Raw genomic sequence first — 14,754 nt, forward strand, 5'->3', positions numbered from 1 at the left:
TACATGCTACAGAGTCACCCCTCCTCTGAGCCTGCACTGAGACTCTTCCCCATTTTTCGATCTTCTAAAAAGACCCGACAGTCTCAGTCTGTTCTTCAGTTTCAGTGGACCACTGGTGGTCTATGCCATCGTGACCCCTGCACGTGACCAGTTCTCACAAGGTGCTGCTATGCTTTTCTGATTTCAATACTGCTAACGGTTAAACCTTATTTTAAAGGCATTGTAGATAACTATATGCCAGAGGAGCAAAGAAAACAGATTTTTAGTAAGGTCAGTGAAATTTAAGAAACTTCTTTAAGCTGCAAGAAATAATTTATTAAGGAAAGAAAATTCTTAATTTCTAACCATAATAAATTGTTAATAAATTATAAAACAAATTATAAGATGTATAGTAAAGGAAACAAAAACTATTTTAGCTTATAGTATGTCTAAAATTTAAAGAGAATACTTCCTTATTACTTTTACATATTCACAAGGTCTTCTTAACACACTTCTACACACTTGTTGAAAAAAAGAATGCTCCACAAAGTCAGTGAATTTATTTTTTCTGCATTTTGCAGCCAATGTCAATAGTTGTTTGAAACTATATGACCTCAATTTTCATTACCCACTTAGTCAATCTGTTTTATGAACCCTCTGTTTTAGGAAGTTATTCTAACTGATGGTATGAGAAGAATGTTAGATACTAATGTACAAAGAAAAGTAAAACAAAATAAGAAGGCCATATTTTCTCATTTAAATTGCTCAAAAAGCAATAAATTATATTCTATCTTAATCATTTACACTACTCCCCATACATTGCACTGCTCCCCTACACACACTGCCCCCCTACACACACTGCTCCCCTACACACTCTGCTCCCCTACACACACTGCTCCCCTACACACTCTGCTCTCCTACACTGCACAACTCCCCTACACTGTACTGCCCCCTACACACACTGCTCCCCTACAGTGCACTGCTCCCTTACACTGCACTGTTCTCCTATCACTGCACTTTTCCCTTATCACTGCACTGCTCCCACACACTACACTACTCTCCTCCACTGCACTGCTCTCCTATATCTGTACTAGTCTCCTACCACTGAGCACTGCTTCCATATCACCACACTTCTCCCCTACACTGCACTGCTCCCCTATAACTATACTGCTCCCCTGTCACTGCATTGCTCCAAATTTTTAATTAATGCACTTATCATAGATAAATGTTAAAATTATTTATCCCAACTGACTCTACCAATAGGAGACAAGCCACCTTTAAATTATTTAAGAAGAATTAATGACTTTTACCATGAATGTTCAACTGATGAAGCAATCTTATGTTATTAAGTAAAAATTGCCAGTCTCTTTTATGTTCTGCACATCCAGTGATTTAATCTAAACCTTCATTATTTTTTACCACCATAACCATCTCCTAATTGCCCTCTCTATGGCCAGCTCCCTGCCACTACAGACTGTATTTGCAATAGCTATTAGAACTGTCTTGCTAAAACAATTTTCATCCTCTGTCTCAGTCCCTTATTTTGTAACACCCATATATCTTTCTTCTTGTAAGTCTAGTTATTGACTAAACTGTAAGTTTTTCCAATTCTAGTCCCAATCAACACTTCCAACCAGAAACCCAATATTCCTTCCCAGAATTCCTCATTCCAGCCACCAGTAAATACTGCTGCTTGATTGGCCACAACCTTTAAGGTGCTTTGCATGTCTTTATCCTCTGCTTGCAAAATATTCTTCCACCTGCTTATGTTAGTTCCTTCGAAAGACTGTTAATATTTTACCTTTTCTCAAGTGTTCTCCAATTTTTCCACAGGAAAGCATATAACCTTTTTCTGTACTACTACAAAATTGTGTTCAAAATGCCACTATATTTCATAATGCACAAGAGACTTATTTGTCCATGTTTCCCTTCCTTAAAAATCTTCCTTTATTGACTTTATTCTAATTTTTAATTTACTTTTCATTATTTTTTTAGATAGAGGAAGGGGAAGAGAAAGAGGAGAAGAGAACCATCAATGTGAGAGAGAAGGAGCGATCAACTGCCTTCCCCATGCACTCTAACTGGGAAAGAACAGGCAACCTAGGCAAGTGCCCTGACCAGGAATTGAACCCTCAACCCCTTGGTCTATGGGACAATGCTCCAACCAATTGAACCACATTATCCAAGGCTTTCCTAATTTTTAGAAGATTCCCAAATTCCCTCTAAATTATGTTACAACTGAAAAAATACAGCAGTGTAACAGTTGCTGGAGTGCAGTGCAGCACATTTCACTAATGTTTAAAAATATTATGCCCTGGCAGGCGTAGCTCAGTGGATTGAGCGCGGGCTGCAAACCAAAGTGTTGCAGGTTCGATTCCCAGTCAAGGTACATGCCTGGGTTGCAGGCCATGACCCCCAGCAACTGCACATTGATGTTTCTCTCTCTCTCTCTCTTTCTCCCTCCATTCCCTCTCTAAAAATAAATAAGTAAAATCTTTAAAAAATGCAACACTGTAAACATAAATTAATTTTATACTCTCAGCTCTATTGTATGCTGTCCAGTGATGACTTTCCTTATCCATAAGTCCTGTGCACACAATAGATAAGCACAAAGGCCTGAATCACAAATAAATGCCTTTGTTTTAATTTCCCTGTTGTTTTCCTAACATAATTACTTTTGATTAAAAATGCTTTAAGCAATTTTAAATTTAAAGAAATTTTTAAAATTTTCTTTCTTATTCTAATAGGTGATCTTAAAGGGTAGGAGCAGTGTGCTATTTGTTTTGTATTTTTATATACCATAGTGTCCAGCACATACTAGAGACATTTGATAAATGCTTATGGTAGGAAGAGCGGGAGAGAGGAAGAAAAAAGAGACACACACACATTAATCCATTATGACTACTTTAGAAAGTGATTTACTATCTCCACTCTACCATTTTCATTGTTATAATCATGCATCAGGGCTCTGTGATTCTGGTAAAACTATATTTATCCTCAAATCATATTCACTTGTTAGCTATACACCATATCATCAAATTGGTATTTTGAACACAGCAGCATAGGTTATCATAATAGAAATGGGAGACTGTGTAAAGTTGCACTAATTATAATCTACTCTCCTCACTATTTTTCTAGTAACTTCCAATATGATATTAGAGTATAAGATATAGAGAGCAGAATGTAAGATGACCTGCAGCAGAAAGTACATAGATATAGAGAATAAAATGCTTGGAATACAGATTATAACGTGATACAGAGTAGTTAAATGCTCTTGGTATCAGTTTACTTGGGTAACATTATGGCTTCATCATTTACTGGTTTAGTGGCCACGGGAAAGTTACTTAATCTCTCAGTCTCAGTTTCCTTTAGAAATGATGATAATAACATTGACTGCCATATGGAATTTCTGTAATGATAAAACAAACAAACCAACACCTCCTGCAAAGCACATAGACTAATGCCTGGCACATAGTAAGTTTTCATCAAATATTAGCTGCTACATTTTATCATACAGAGAGCATCTTAATTTTGACTTGGGAACTCTTGCTACATACCACGTGTTATACTTTGCCATTTTCTATGTGTGTGTTCAGTTCTCCACTTCATCAGCAATCCACTTCAGCATGTCTTTTTGCTCAGATTGTTAGAGAAGACTTTGAGTAACAGATAAAAACCATGATATAATCAAGCACCCATATAATTAATGAATATTTTCACTCTTTATTCATAGGTTTTGATACCTTGTAAATACTATATTTGTTACTCTAGACAAAATTAAGTGCTAACATTAGGCAGCTAGTATGAGTCAGACACTGACCAAAGAGACATGTGAATTTACCCTTACATGCTTATATCAGTTGAAGATGAAATGATAAGGGAGAAATTTAACACGGGTGTTTGGAAGAAAGGGATGTAAAGATCCTCTAAATATTGTAATTACCCTTTTTATTTGTTTACTCTAAAAATCTGAGTTTGATACTTTTCAGGAATACATTTTACCTTATATTCATTGCAAATTGACTAGTTGTATAAAGTACTTTTTCCTCTTTGAATTTATCGTTTGTAAATATTTTAAAATATTTATCATGTTTAATCCACAATAAATGCTAGATCAATTAGTTAAATAACATACTGAAACAATGTCCATGGTACTATAGAGGTGTATGTATACTTTTTATAACTAATTTGAATTATATATTTAAATTTTTTAAAAATAACTTATTATGACTGCATTTTTTTGAAATTTTCCATAAAATTACAAAACTTTTAATTTCATGGCATACTTAAATCTTTGTAACACTTTGCTCAACTTTGAACTTAATATGAGTGTGTTACTGAAGTTTTATGATAACTAAGCATAAGAGCTGCCTTCAGATTTCAACTAGCTTAATGTATCAGAATGAAGTGGTTAATCCAATATGTCAAATCTTAATATAATTTTTCTTACCATTTACCACTAAAAGTTATCAACCTTATAAAATGTTATTGACATTTTAGTCATATACTATAGTATAGTATTATACTATATAAGTATAATACTTTATTAATTAAATGTGATGAAATACTAATAAATACAAAAATTCTTATTGGAATTTAAATTATACCATAAATTATCAGGGACAATTTTAGCATTTGAAAATTCTAAGAGATATTGTGGAGAAAATATCTGCAATCACAGAGATGTAAAATAGCTCATGCTCTAAAATTTTTGCCAATTTTATAATTTTAACTAAGCATTACTAATTCTTCTGTTATAAATAAAACTCAGGCCAAAAAGTTTAGAAATTTTTTTCTAAATTGCTTTCACCTATCTTTCTCTGGGATGCATTGACTTATTCACCTGTTTCTTAGGCAGTGCCTAAGTTAGTTAGACCCAAAGAAAAAAGTCCCCTGAGCTTTCAGCTTCAAGGACACCAGCTGAAACTACCATTAGCAACATAACTACTTTCTACTCACCTTTACACTTTGTGATTCTGAAAGTTTGTATTATACCAAATGCAACAACAAAAGAGGAAATGGTATTGATTTACTTAAATGTATTTATGAAATTAAATAATTTGAAAGCATAATTTATGTAGGCTTCAGTGTTCAGATGCAAACTAGCTGTATTACAATAGCATCAAATGCACACTGACATCCGGTAACAAATGCTTTTAAATATTTCCAGAGGCTCTAAATATTTCTTGTTGTTTTAAAACAACCTAATAACAAGCCATGGGTTTATCATTAAGGTCATTAAGAAATGACCTTACATTAAATTAGATCTTTTATTTATTAATGAAAAAAGTATATATTCTAATAGAAATTATATTATTTTGAAAAGCTAAATTGCTCCTGATATTTGAAAATAAGTTGACAAGAGAAAAGTAATTTAATTTCAAAATTAGGTTTTCATTACAATCTGATTTTAGTTAGCAATGAAAACTCTTCAAGGGGAAACATGTTGCTACTCTAGGATCTTAAAAATTCGATGATGATCTGGTAATCACACCATAGATATTTACCCTAAAGATTTGACAACTTATGTCCACCCCCAAAGCCTGCACACACAAATATTTAAAGCATTTTTATTTATAATTGCCAAAATTTGGAAGTATCCAAAATGTTTTCAGTGGTTCAATGGACAGACAAACTGTGGTAGCTATCCATACAAGAGAATATTATTTAGGCTGAAAATGAAATAAAAAGATACGGAGGAACCTTTAATGCATACTAATACCTACATGAAGAAAGCAATCTGAAAGGACTACATCCTGTATAATTTTGAGTATATGCCATTCTAGAAAAAGGTATATGGAGAGAGTAAAAAAGAACAGTGGCTGCCAGGGTTGAGGGCATGGAGGGGTGAATGAATGAGCACAGAGTATTTGTAGAGTAGGGAAATGAAACTATTTGGCATGATACTGTCATGGCAGGTACATGATATGCAGCTGGTAAAGTCCATAAATTTGTGTAGCACTAAAAGTGAACCTTAATTAAAGACTTTAGTCAATAATAAACCAGTACTGGTTTATTAATTGTAACAAAGGTACCACCACAACAGGAAATGTTAGTAGGAAAAGGAAGGTATAGTACTTTTTTTATTTTCCAAATTATTTTATAAACCCAAAACTGCTATAAAAATAGTCTATTGATTTAAAAGCAAGAAGTCACTGTATAAAGTTGTTAGAAAATGTGAATTTTTAAGGGTTGAGAAATACTATGATTTCTTTCTCTAAAATAAATCTGCATTCTATTTAGCTTAAGGTTAAGGTAATCGAGTTATTGACCCAAGTTGTTTTTTAAAACAACTAATTTAATTTAGTATTTACCAAAACATTTAGTATTCATGCAGGTAGATATATACACACACTGAAGACAGGTATAAACGTTAGCTTACACAGTTAACAAATGGAAGGGTAAGTTTTATACAGCTTCATAATTGCTATTTGAATGGTCAACCATTTGTTTGTTATTAAAGATACTCTTAGAAACTTGTACTTCTATACTTTTCCTCTTTAGCTGCTACTTGAAAAAAAAGAGTAAGAGAAGATTTTCATACGCTGGGAATACTCACTGTTTTATTTTTCTGAAAAAAAGTGTCATTGTTTTATAATATGCAAACATTCCTGAAGACTTTCATTTCTATTATATTATAATTTGTATCTTAACCTTTCTCTTGACCTGTAAGGTATACTGTGAAAAGGCTACCAGAAAAATCTTTTCTATAACTTTTTCTCATTTAATCTTTTTTGGCTTTATAAAAGCATAGTGCACACCTGGTGAGATAACTTTTACAAATCACAAAAGAAAGCTTAAATGTGATTCATATTTAAAAACATTTTATCACTGAGTGCCTTTTTCCTACCTGAAAAATGTCAGCACCTTAAAAGTATAACATCTCTTGATTTTCTAATCCAAATAATACAGCCTAGGAATAAATAGTAGGAGCTACTTAAAACAGTGAGTATTACTGCAATGCGTTTCACTTGAATCATTAGATGCAGAAAACAAAAACAAAAAAGTGATTTCAGTGAAATCTGACTCATGTATTAGACATGCTTCTTTATATTCCACACACTTTGTTAATCACTGACTGAACAACATCATGCCTGGAGCCAACTGAGGAATTTTAACCTGATTATATGTCACAGTATGCCTTAATACCTTTAAATGGAATTTTTATGGCCTGTTCTGCATGCATATTATTAATACAGTGCCATCAAGAAACCGCAGACACACATAATAGCTCATCAATTTGTAACTAAGCACTTTTGACCTTGAAAAATCAGCTGTCTCTCAGATTAATGTAGTTATGTTTTAAGCAGAAAAAGAAGCCATAAAATTATCATGATTATTTTTGTAACATGTCAGGATGAGAATTAGGAATAAGGGCCATGCTGAGGGCTTCTTATTGATATTGCTGCCAACCTCTGACATCTGAATTAGAAACTCATCCTAATAAAAACCTACTAAAACATTAAAATTTCAGCTACAGGGATGCCTGTGACATACTGCTGCTAAGTTGAAGGGATAGAGTATAAACTACCATCTTCACTGGTGTTCACATTCTTAGAAAATGAAAAGAAAAAAGGCTGTAGATTGTTTTCCTCTCAAACACACACATTCAATAATAAACCTGATTAAAAGAAAGCTCATCATTAGCATAGCGAGGTTGTATCAGTCAAAGATCAAAAATGAGTCAGACATAGAGAGAAGCACCAAATGAACACAGAAGCAAATTGAAAAATAGTGAGAAATTATCTTTTATTCAAGAGAAAGTCACCTGGAAATAAATACAAAAAGTATTAAATGGGTTTGATAATTTTTCTAAATTTGTACAGCTAATGTCAACTTAATCATTGCAGGAATACAGGTTGAAGCTGCAAAATAAAATTATACACCTTATCACTTAAAACTGAGTACCTAAACAAATGGACTCCCTGACCTAAATACATTATTTATTTTATCGTTAAATTAATGATTTGACATAAAAAAGGTTAAAGCTTTGTAAGGAGTTACTGAGTGGGGAGGGAATGCCTAATAGTGTACAATGACTTGGAGAACAGACCATCTGGCTCACCTGGGCCACGGTATTAGAGGGAACAACTTCTTAGATAAAACCCAGACCTATGTGCTAACTGACAGTCAGTGTGTGCCTTCTATCTTTTGATATCCTTAGCATAATTTAATCCCTTGCAATATTTTGTTAACTTTTAAGCCAGTTCATGAGTTTTGTTTGTGTTTTAAATTAATCAATGATTTTTTTCCTTCAAGAAATATGAGACCTTGTATGGTACAATTAAGAGCCATTATATAGTTGAAATCTGATTGCTTTTTATTTGGTAACAACATATTTAGAGAAGAATCAGGAAGACTCTCAAAGTCTGATTTTTGTTAGCCCTCTCTTCCTAAAAGAAACCAACAGAGGCAGTAGTAAAAATTCTCTATTTCACAAGAAACTAGATAAGGGTCAAAGTTTTGTTTAAAATGGAGTATCCAGTCATTTTCTGAGGAAATGCTACAAATGAAAGTCAAGTGGTGAATGAGGAAATATATACTACTGGTAAATAAAGAGCTTTTCCTACTACCATATCCTTGATTGTGCAGGGACTGCAGATGGGAACTACTGACCAAGGGGGACTAATGCTCTATTGCAGAGAAGGATCCGATAGTGCTGATCACAGCCCTCAGACACAGTACGGCATCCACAATGATTACCTGGGATGTAAACACTAAGAATATTGACTCAAGTTAAGGTCACCCAAGACTGAGGGTTCATAAAATGAAGATGATTGCTGCTGATGAAGAAAAAAAGAATATTGACTCAAAAAGACACAAAGAACTTGAAATTATTCTTAACCATGTGAGGAATTGTAAACATTTTAAAGAACTACCTGATCCTTCTCACCAAGATGGGTGGACATGGATGCTTTAGTGGAAATAAAAAACAAAAAAAATGAAGTCCATGTAATAGACAAGACATAAAAAAAAGAAAAACAGAATATTTTATCAATTTATAGTAAACCTGATATCCAAAGCTAGCAAGTCCAAAACTCCTAAGAACTACAGAAGCACCTTGAATCCAGCAGTATAGTAAAAACCAGCATGTCATGATTATGTATACTTCTCAGAAAGAAAGGATAGTTCAATCCTGGATTGGCTATTAAGGCAATTTATACATTAGCCCATTTACAAGTGAAAAGAAACAATTGCATCTCAATATTTATCTGCAAAAAAGCCATTTTATAAATGTCTATATTTCTGTCTTAATAATTGCTCATTTTGTAAGAAAAGATTACAAAGATATTTGTTTATAACAGAGGGAACTATCTGAACTGAACAGTAAATAATATTTTAACAATGAAACATTAAAGTAGCCTTTTAATAGAAAACAGGAATTTCAACATTTATGTGAATTTATTTGAGAAAATGTTCACGGTTCTCAGATTTAGTTTATTGAATCAAAAAAATCTGAAAACTCATGTTCTATAGGCATGTTGCAGGGAAATGACATCAATTACCAATTTAAATTAAAAAATAAAGAAGAATGCATATATATTGAAAAAGAAGGAAAATAATTGTAAACATTTATAGATAATACTATTAAATCTAAAACCCCTCAAAAAGACTATAAAGAACTCTTCTAATGTACTGTTTTATTATATTCTGTCACTTTCCCTAAGGTGTATGTGCCTTTATATAGCAGTATTTAGATATATTTGAAAATATTCCATTCAAAATAGCAAAAATAAATATTCAATTAATACAAGTAAACTAAAATTATAATTATTAATACTTTAAAATATTTTATTGAGACACACGCATGAATATTTGAACAAAGAGGTCATCAAAATAAAAAGCTTCTTCATGGTTAAAGAAAATAGTAGTAAAATAAAAAGAGAACCAACCGTATGGGAAAATATATTTGCAAATGATACCATAGACAAGCGTTTGATCTCTAAAATATATAAAAATTTCACACAACTCCACTCCAGGAAGACAAACAACCCAATTAAAAAATGAGGGAAGGACTTGAACAGATACTTCTCCAAGGAGGGACACACAGAGGGCCCAGAAACATATGAAAGTATGCTCAGCATCACTAGCCATCAGAGAGATGCAAATTAGAACCACAGTGAGATACCACTTCATGCTGATCAGAATGGCCATCATAACCACATCAACAAACAACAAGTGCTGGCAAGGCTGTGGAGAAAAGGGAGCCCTACTGCATTTTTGGTGGGAATGCAGACTGGTGCAGCCCCTGTGGAAAACACTATGAAATTTCCTCAGAAAACTACAAATTGAACTGCCTTTTAACCTAGCAATATCACTGCTGAATCCTGGCAATACCACCTAAGAATTCTGAAACACTAATTCAGAAGACCCTATGCACCCCAATGTTCATAGCAGCACAATTTACAATAGCCAAGTGCCAGAAACAACCTAAATGCCCACCAGTAAATGAGTGGATAAAAAACTGTGGTACATTTACACAGTGGAATGCTACACTGCAGAAAGAAAGAAGGAGCTCCATCCCTTCATGACAGCATGGATGGAACTAGAGAGTATTATGCTAAGTGAAATAAGCCAGGCAGTGAAAGATAAATACCATATGATCTCACTTATAAGTAGAAACTAATCAACAAAACAAACAAGCAAGCAAAATATAATCAGAAATATTGAAATAAAAAACAAACAGTAACCAGAGGGGAGGGGGAAGAGGGATAATGGGGTAAAATAGGGGAAGGTCCATCAAGGAGCACGTATAAAGGACACATGGACAAAGCCAAAGGGGGTAGGTTCAAGGGTGGGAAGCAGGGATGGGTGCAGTGGAGGACCTTGGTGGGGTTAAAATGAAGACAACTGTACTTAAACAAAAATAAAAACAAAGCAATATCTATTTTTGTAGGAAAAATAAAATTTTAATGAAATAGAAAAAATAGGTCCTATTACTGATTTAAAATATCAGATATTAATAAGTGCCTTTTTGATTGATTACTGTAAAAATTTAGTATATTCATATTAAATCTCTAAAGAGTGGATTCTATTTTGTTTGAAATCCAATAAATAATATAACATATATGTAATATACATAAATGATATAACATATATACACATAATGTGATTAGAAGAAGATATACAGGGTGGCACAAAAATAGATTTATAGTTATTTGTACGGAAAATAATACAAGAATAAACTCTATGTTTTGCATACTCACAGCTATAAACCTAATTTGCCCCACCCTGTTTTTTTCATAAAACAGAGCAATTATAAAGTATTTCTTGTAACAGTAAAACATAGCTACCATAATTAAAACACTGGGGTACTGACATAAAAATGGACAATAAATGGAGTAGAATATTGATGTAGACACCATTGTAATAATGAGCTAACAATTAAAATGAAATACAATTAGATAGTTATCTCATACCTTAACTGAAATGTCAGTTATCTAATACTTACATGTTAAAAAATAAAAAGCAAAAGAGGAAAATATCAGTAGCCTAAGTAATAATCTTGCAGTGGAGATGTCTTCCTAATTCTTAAAATCTTTTATTTCTTCCACAGTACTTATTTTTAGATTTGATATCTTCTAAAATTTCTCTGATACAAATAAATATTTCAAAAATGTATTGTACTGCATTTCCACTGTTTCTGCAGCTGAGTTTTGCTATTTCATAGTGTTGGTTTCCTTCAAACACTAATGATTCTTGCTGATTCATATGAGGGCATAGATTCAGCAGCACTGGTAATTTGAATAAGCTTCCTCAACACATGAAATTTACTGTTCTTCAGGCCTTAATCACAGACACTGATTGTAAGGGTATTGCCTGTTGTAAATCTTGGCTAGATTTCCTCGCCAGTTCTTTCCTACTGGAAAGGGATTTGCATTGTGGATTCAGGGCCCCTTGTCTATCTTGCAGGTTGGAATTCACATAGAGATCACCCTTTTTTCTCTGAGGCCCCAGTGTTCACCCTAGTACTCTCACTGCAGATGCTCACATTTATTGGAAGAACTGTCCTTCAGATAGGAAAATATTTACCTAAGCACAAGGCAACTGCTCTATGAAAATTTGATAAATTTTTCCATTGACTTCTCAAACCCACACTTGATTCCTCTCTCTACTCTGTGTAAATTCAGTATCATCCCAAACATTTACTGGAAGACTCCTTGATGCAGTGTTTGGAGATCTCTCTTTAGTTTTCATTTTGTTGATTCTTTATCTCTGTTTCATCTCGTATTAATCTGATCTTAATATTCTAGTAGGCAGTTAAGGCTTTCCTTGATTTTAGAATGTTATAATTTATCTGTTCTGATTCTTATATTCTTCTGTCATTTCAAAGAAAATTTTACAGAAATATTAAATAATACGCACATTTCAACATCAAAAGAAAACCAGGAAGAAGAGATCTTTCTAATAATAACAGTAAAGCCTGAAATTATTTTAAAATATACTGATACTTGACCACACAAAAACTTAGAAATTACTTTTTGACAAAAAAAATAAATGATAAAAACATTATGAATGCTTTATACAAAGTTAAAGCAAAGGGCTAGAATATCAAAAATATAAAGAAGCAACAGATCAATGATTTAATATCTTTAATATTGCATATAAATGAGATCTAAAACTAATTAAGAGAAAGACAATACTATAATGGAAAAGTGTGCACAGTATATTCATTAATGGTAAAATGCAATAAGCATAAACATATGAAAGATGTTCAGCATAAGAAATAATCAAAGCAATGAAAATTAAGCAAATGGGGGGTCTTCCGCTCTCTACACCACGTTTTTTTTTTTGGCCTTGAAGTGCAAGAAAGAAGATTTTGTTTTAAATATGAAGACTCTGAAACAGAAGTTGTAGAGGAAATTAACATTCTTTTGTACTAGCAATGAGAGTGAAAATGGTGAGATCTTTCTTAGGACCAATTTAATAAGTGTATCAAAATAAGTATACCACATAAATAAACCTGGCCACCTTTAGAAATCAACTATGAGAAAAATATATGGAATCAAGTAAGATTATCATAGCATTGGTAATAATAACATTAAAAGCAAATATAGAAAAAGATTACAAATGAATAAAAAATCATAAACAATCAGGAATGGATGCATATATTAGGTCACATATATATGAGGCCATTGGAAAGATCTTTGCCAATTTACTCACTGGGAAAACTGTCTGATGTATTAACTTGAAAAGCATGTTTCAGAACAGTACCATTATTATGATCATCTTGATGTACAAATTATATATATATACACACACAGACACAGTACCGTATAAACACAGATATGTGTGTATTTGCACATAGATAAATGATCTGGATATTTATAAAACAAAATAATAATTGTTACATCTTAGAATCAGATTATCACATTATATATTATGTTTATATTTTACCTCATTTTTGGATTTGTTTATAATAACAACATAAGTTAATTATAATTCTACAACTGGATAACTAATTTTTTGAAAAATGGGTAAGTAGTAAAGTCATTTTAGTTATGAAAAACTGTTTTCACTAGAAAAATATCTAAGAGAAAATGAAGGACTCGGCATTGAAATTGTTTTTCTATTTGAGGCTGAAGTAGACTTATTATTTTTATTCCATATGCTTATTACAAGTGTTTCTGGTTTTTAGTGGTTTGTTTTACTCAACCAGGTAAAAGTGCCACTCTCTGATCCTTCTCTACCAGCCCTAGAAATAGAACAGTGTTTCTGAATTATAATAAAACTGCTAAATTTCTTTCTCTTTTTCTTCCTCTTTGGTATCCAACCCATAGCCTATGGGTCGCATACAGCCCAGAATGGCTATGAATGTGGCCCATCACGAAATTGTAAATTTACTTAAAACCTTTTTTGCACATCAATTTTCCTTAGTGTTTGTGTACTTAATGTGTGGCCCAAGATAACTCTTCTTCCAGTGGGGCCCGGAGATGCCAAAAAGTTGGACATTTCTATTTTCATCCCAATTGAATTGTCAGGCATAATTAAGAGAGTGTGATATATAACTAGGTTTTGGAAAGCTTGGTTGTCATAATCAATAGTCAACCTTTATCTTATTTTATTGCTTGATATTTCTTAGTGGTGATCTGTATTAAAATTATTAAAATAGGCCAGATTCCTCACTAATTAAAATAATATAATGGAGAAATAGCAATTTTAGATTTTCCAATACCTTCTAAGACCATAAAATAAATGAAATAGGTGTTCTGTCAAATTAAAAAAATGAATTATAGTAATAATATTGATTTTTTATACAATTACCTTTGCAAATTACAACAATCATTCTTATACTTAACTTTTAGCTGAGTGAATCTCTACAGTACTTTATGTGAAGGATTTTTTTTCTGTTTAAACAAGTATCTTAACATTCATCAGAGGGTTAGAAATAATTTGCAACCACTTACAATTTCTATTTCTTTTGAGAATATAGTATTATTTTAGAGAGTGTTGGTGGACACTCTCCAAAGCTAAAGCAAATATTCAACTTCTTACTTAAATAAAGCTTAGACATGTCTAATTCTCTTATATTCTCTCTTAATTAAATATAAACTGTGCATTCCAAATGTCTATCCTTTGGTTCTCTCTCTCTATATCTCTCTCTGTCTCTCAGTCTATCTCCCTCTCTCTTCCCTCTCTCTCTCTCATACACACACACGTCTTTTGATATGATTAGGAACATTAAGGAAGGCATCATAGTTGAACTCAACTATCTATATATCTATATCTATACATAGACATGCACTCTCTCTCTCTCTCTCTCTCTCCACCCCT

This window comes from Phyllostomus hastatus, unplaced genomic scaffold, assembly GCF_019186645.2.
Source record: "Phyllostomus hastatus isolate PE091 unplaced genomic scaffold, TTU_PhHast_1.1 phas_contig_1, whole genome shotgun sequence".
Classification (NCBI taxonomy): Eukaryota; Metazoa; Chordata; class Mammalia; order Chiroptera; family Phyllostomidae; genus Phyllostomus; species Phyllostomus hastatus.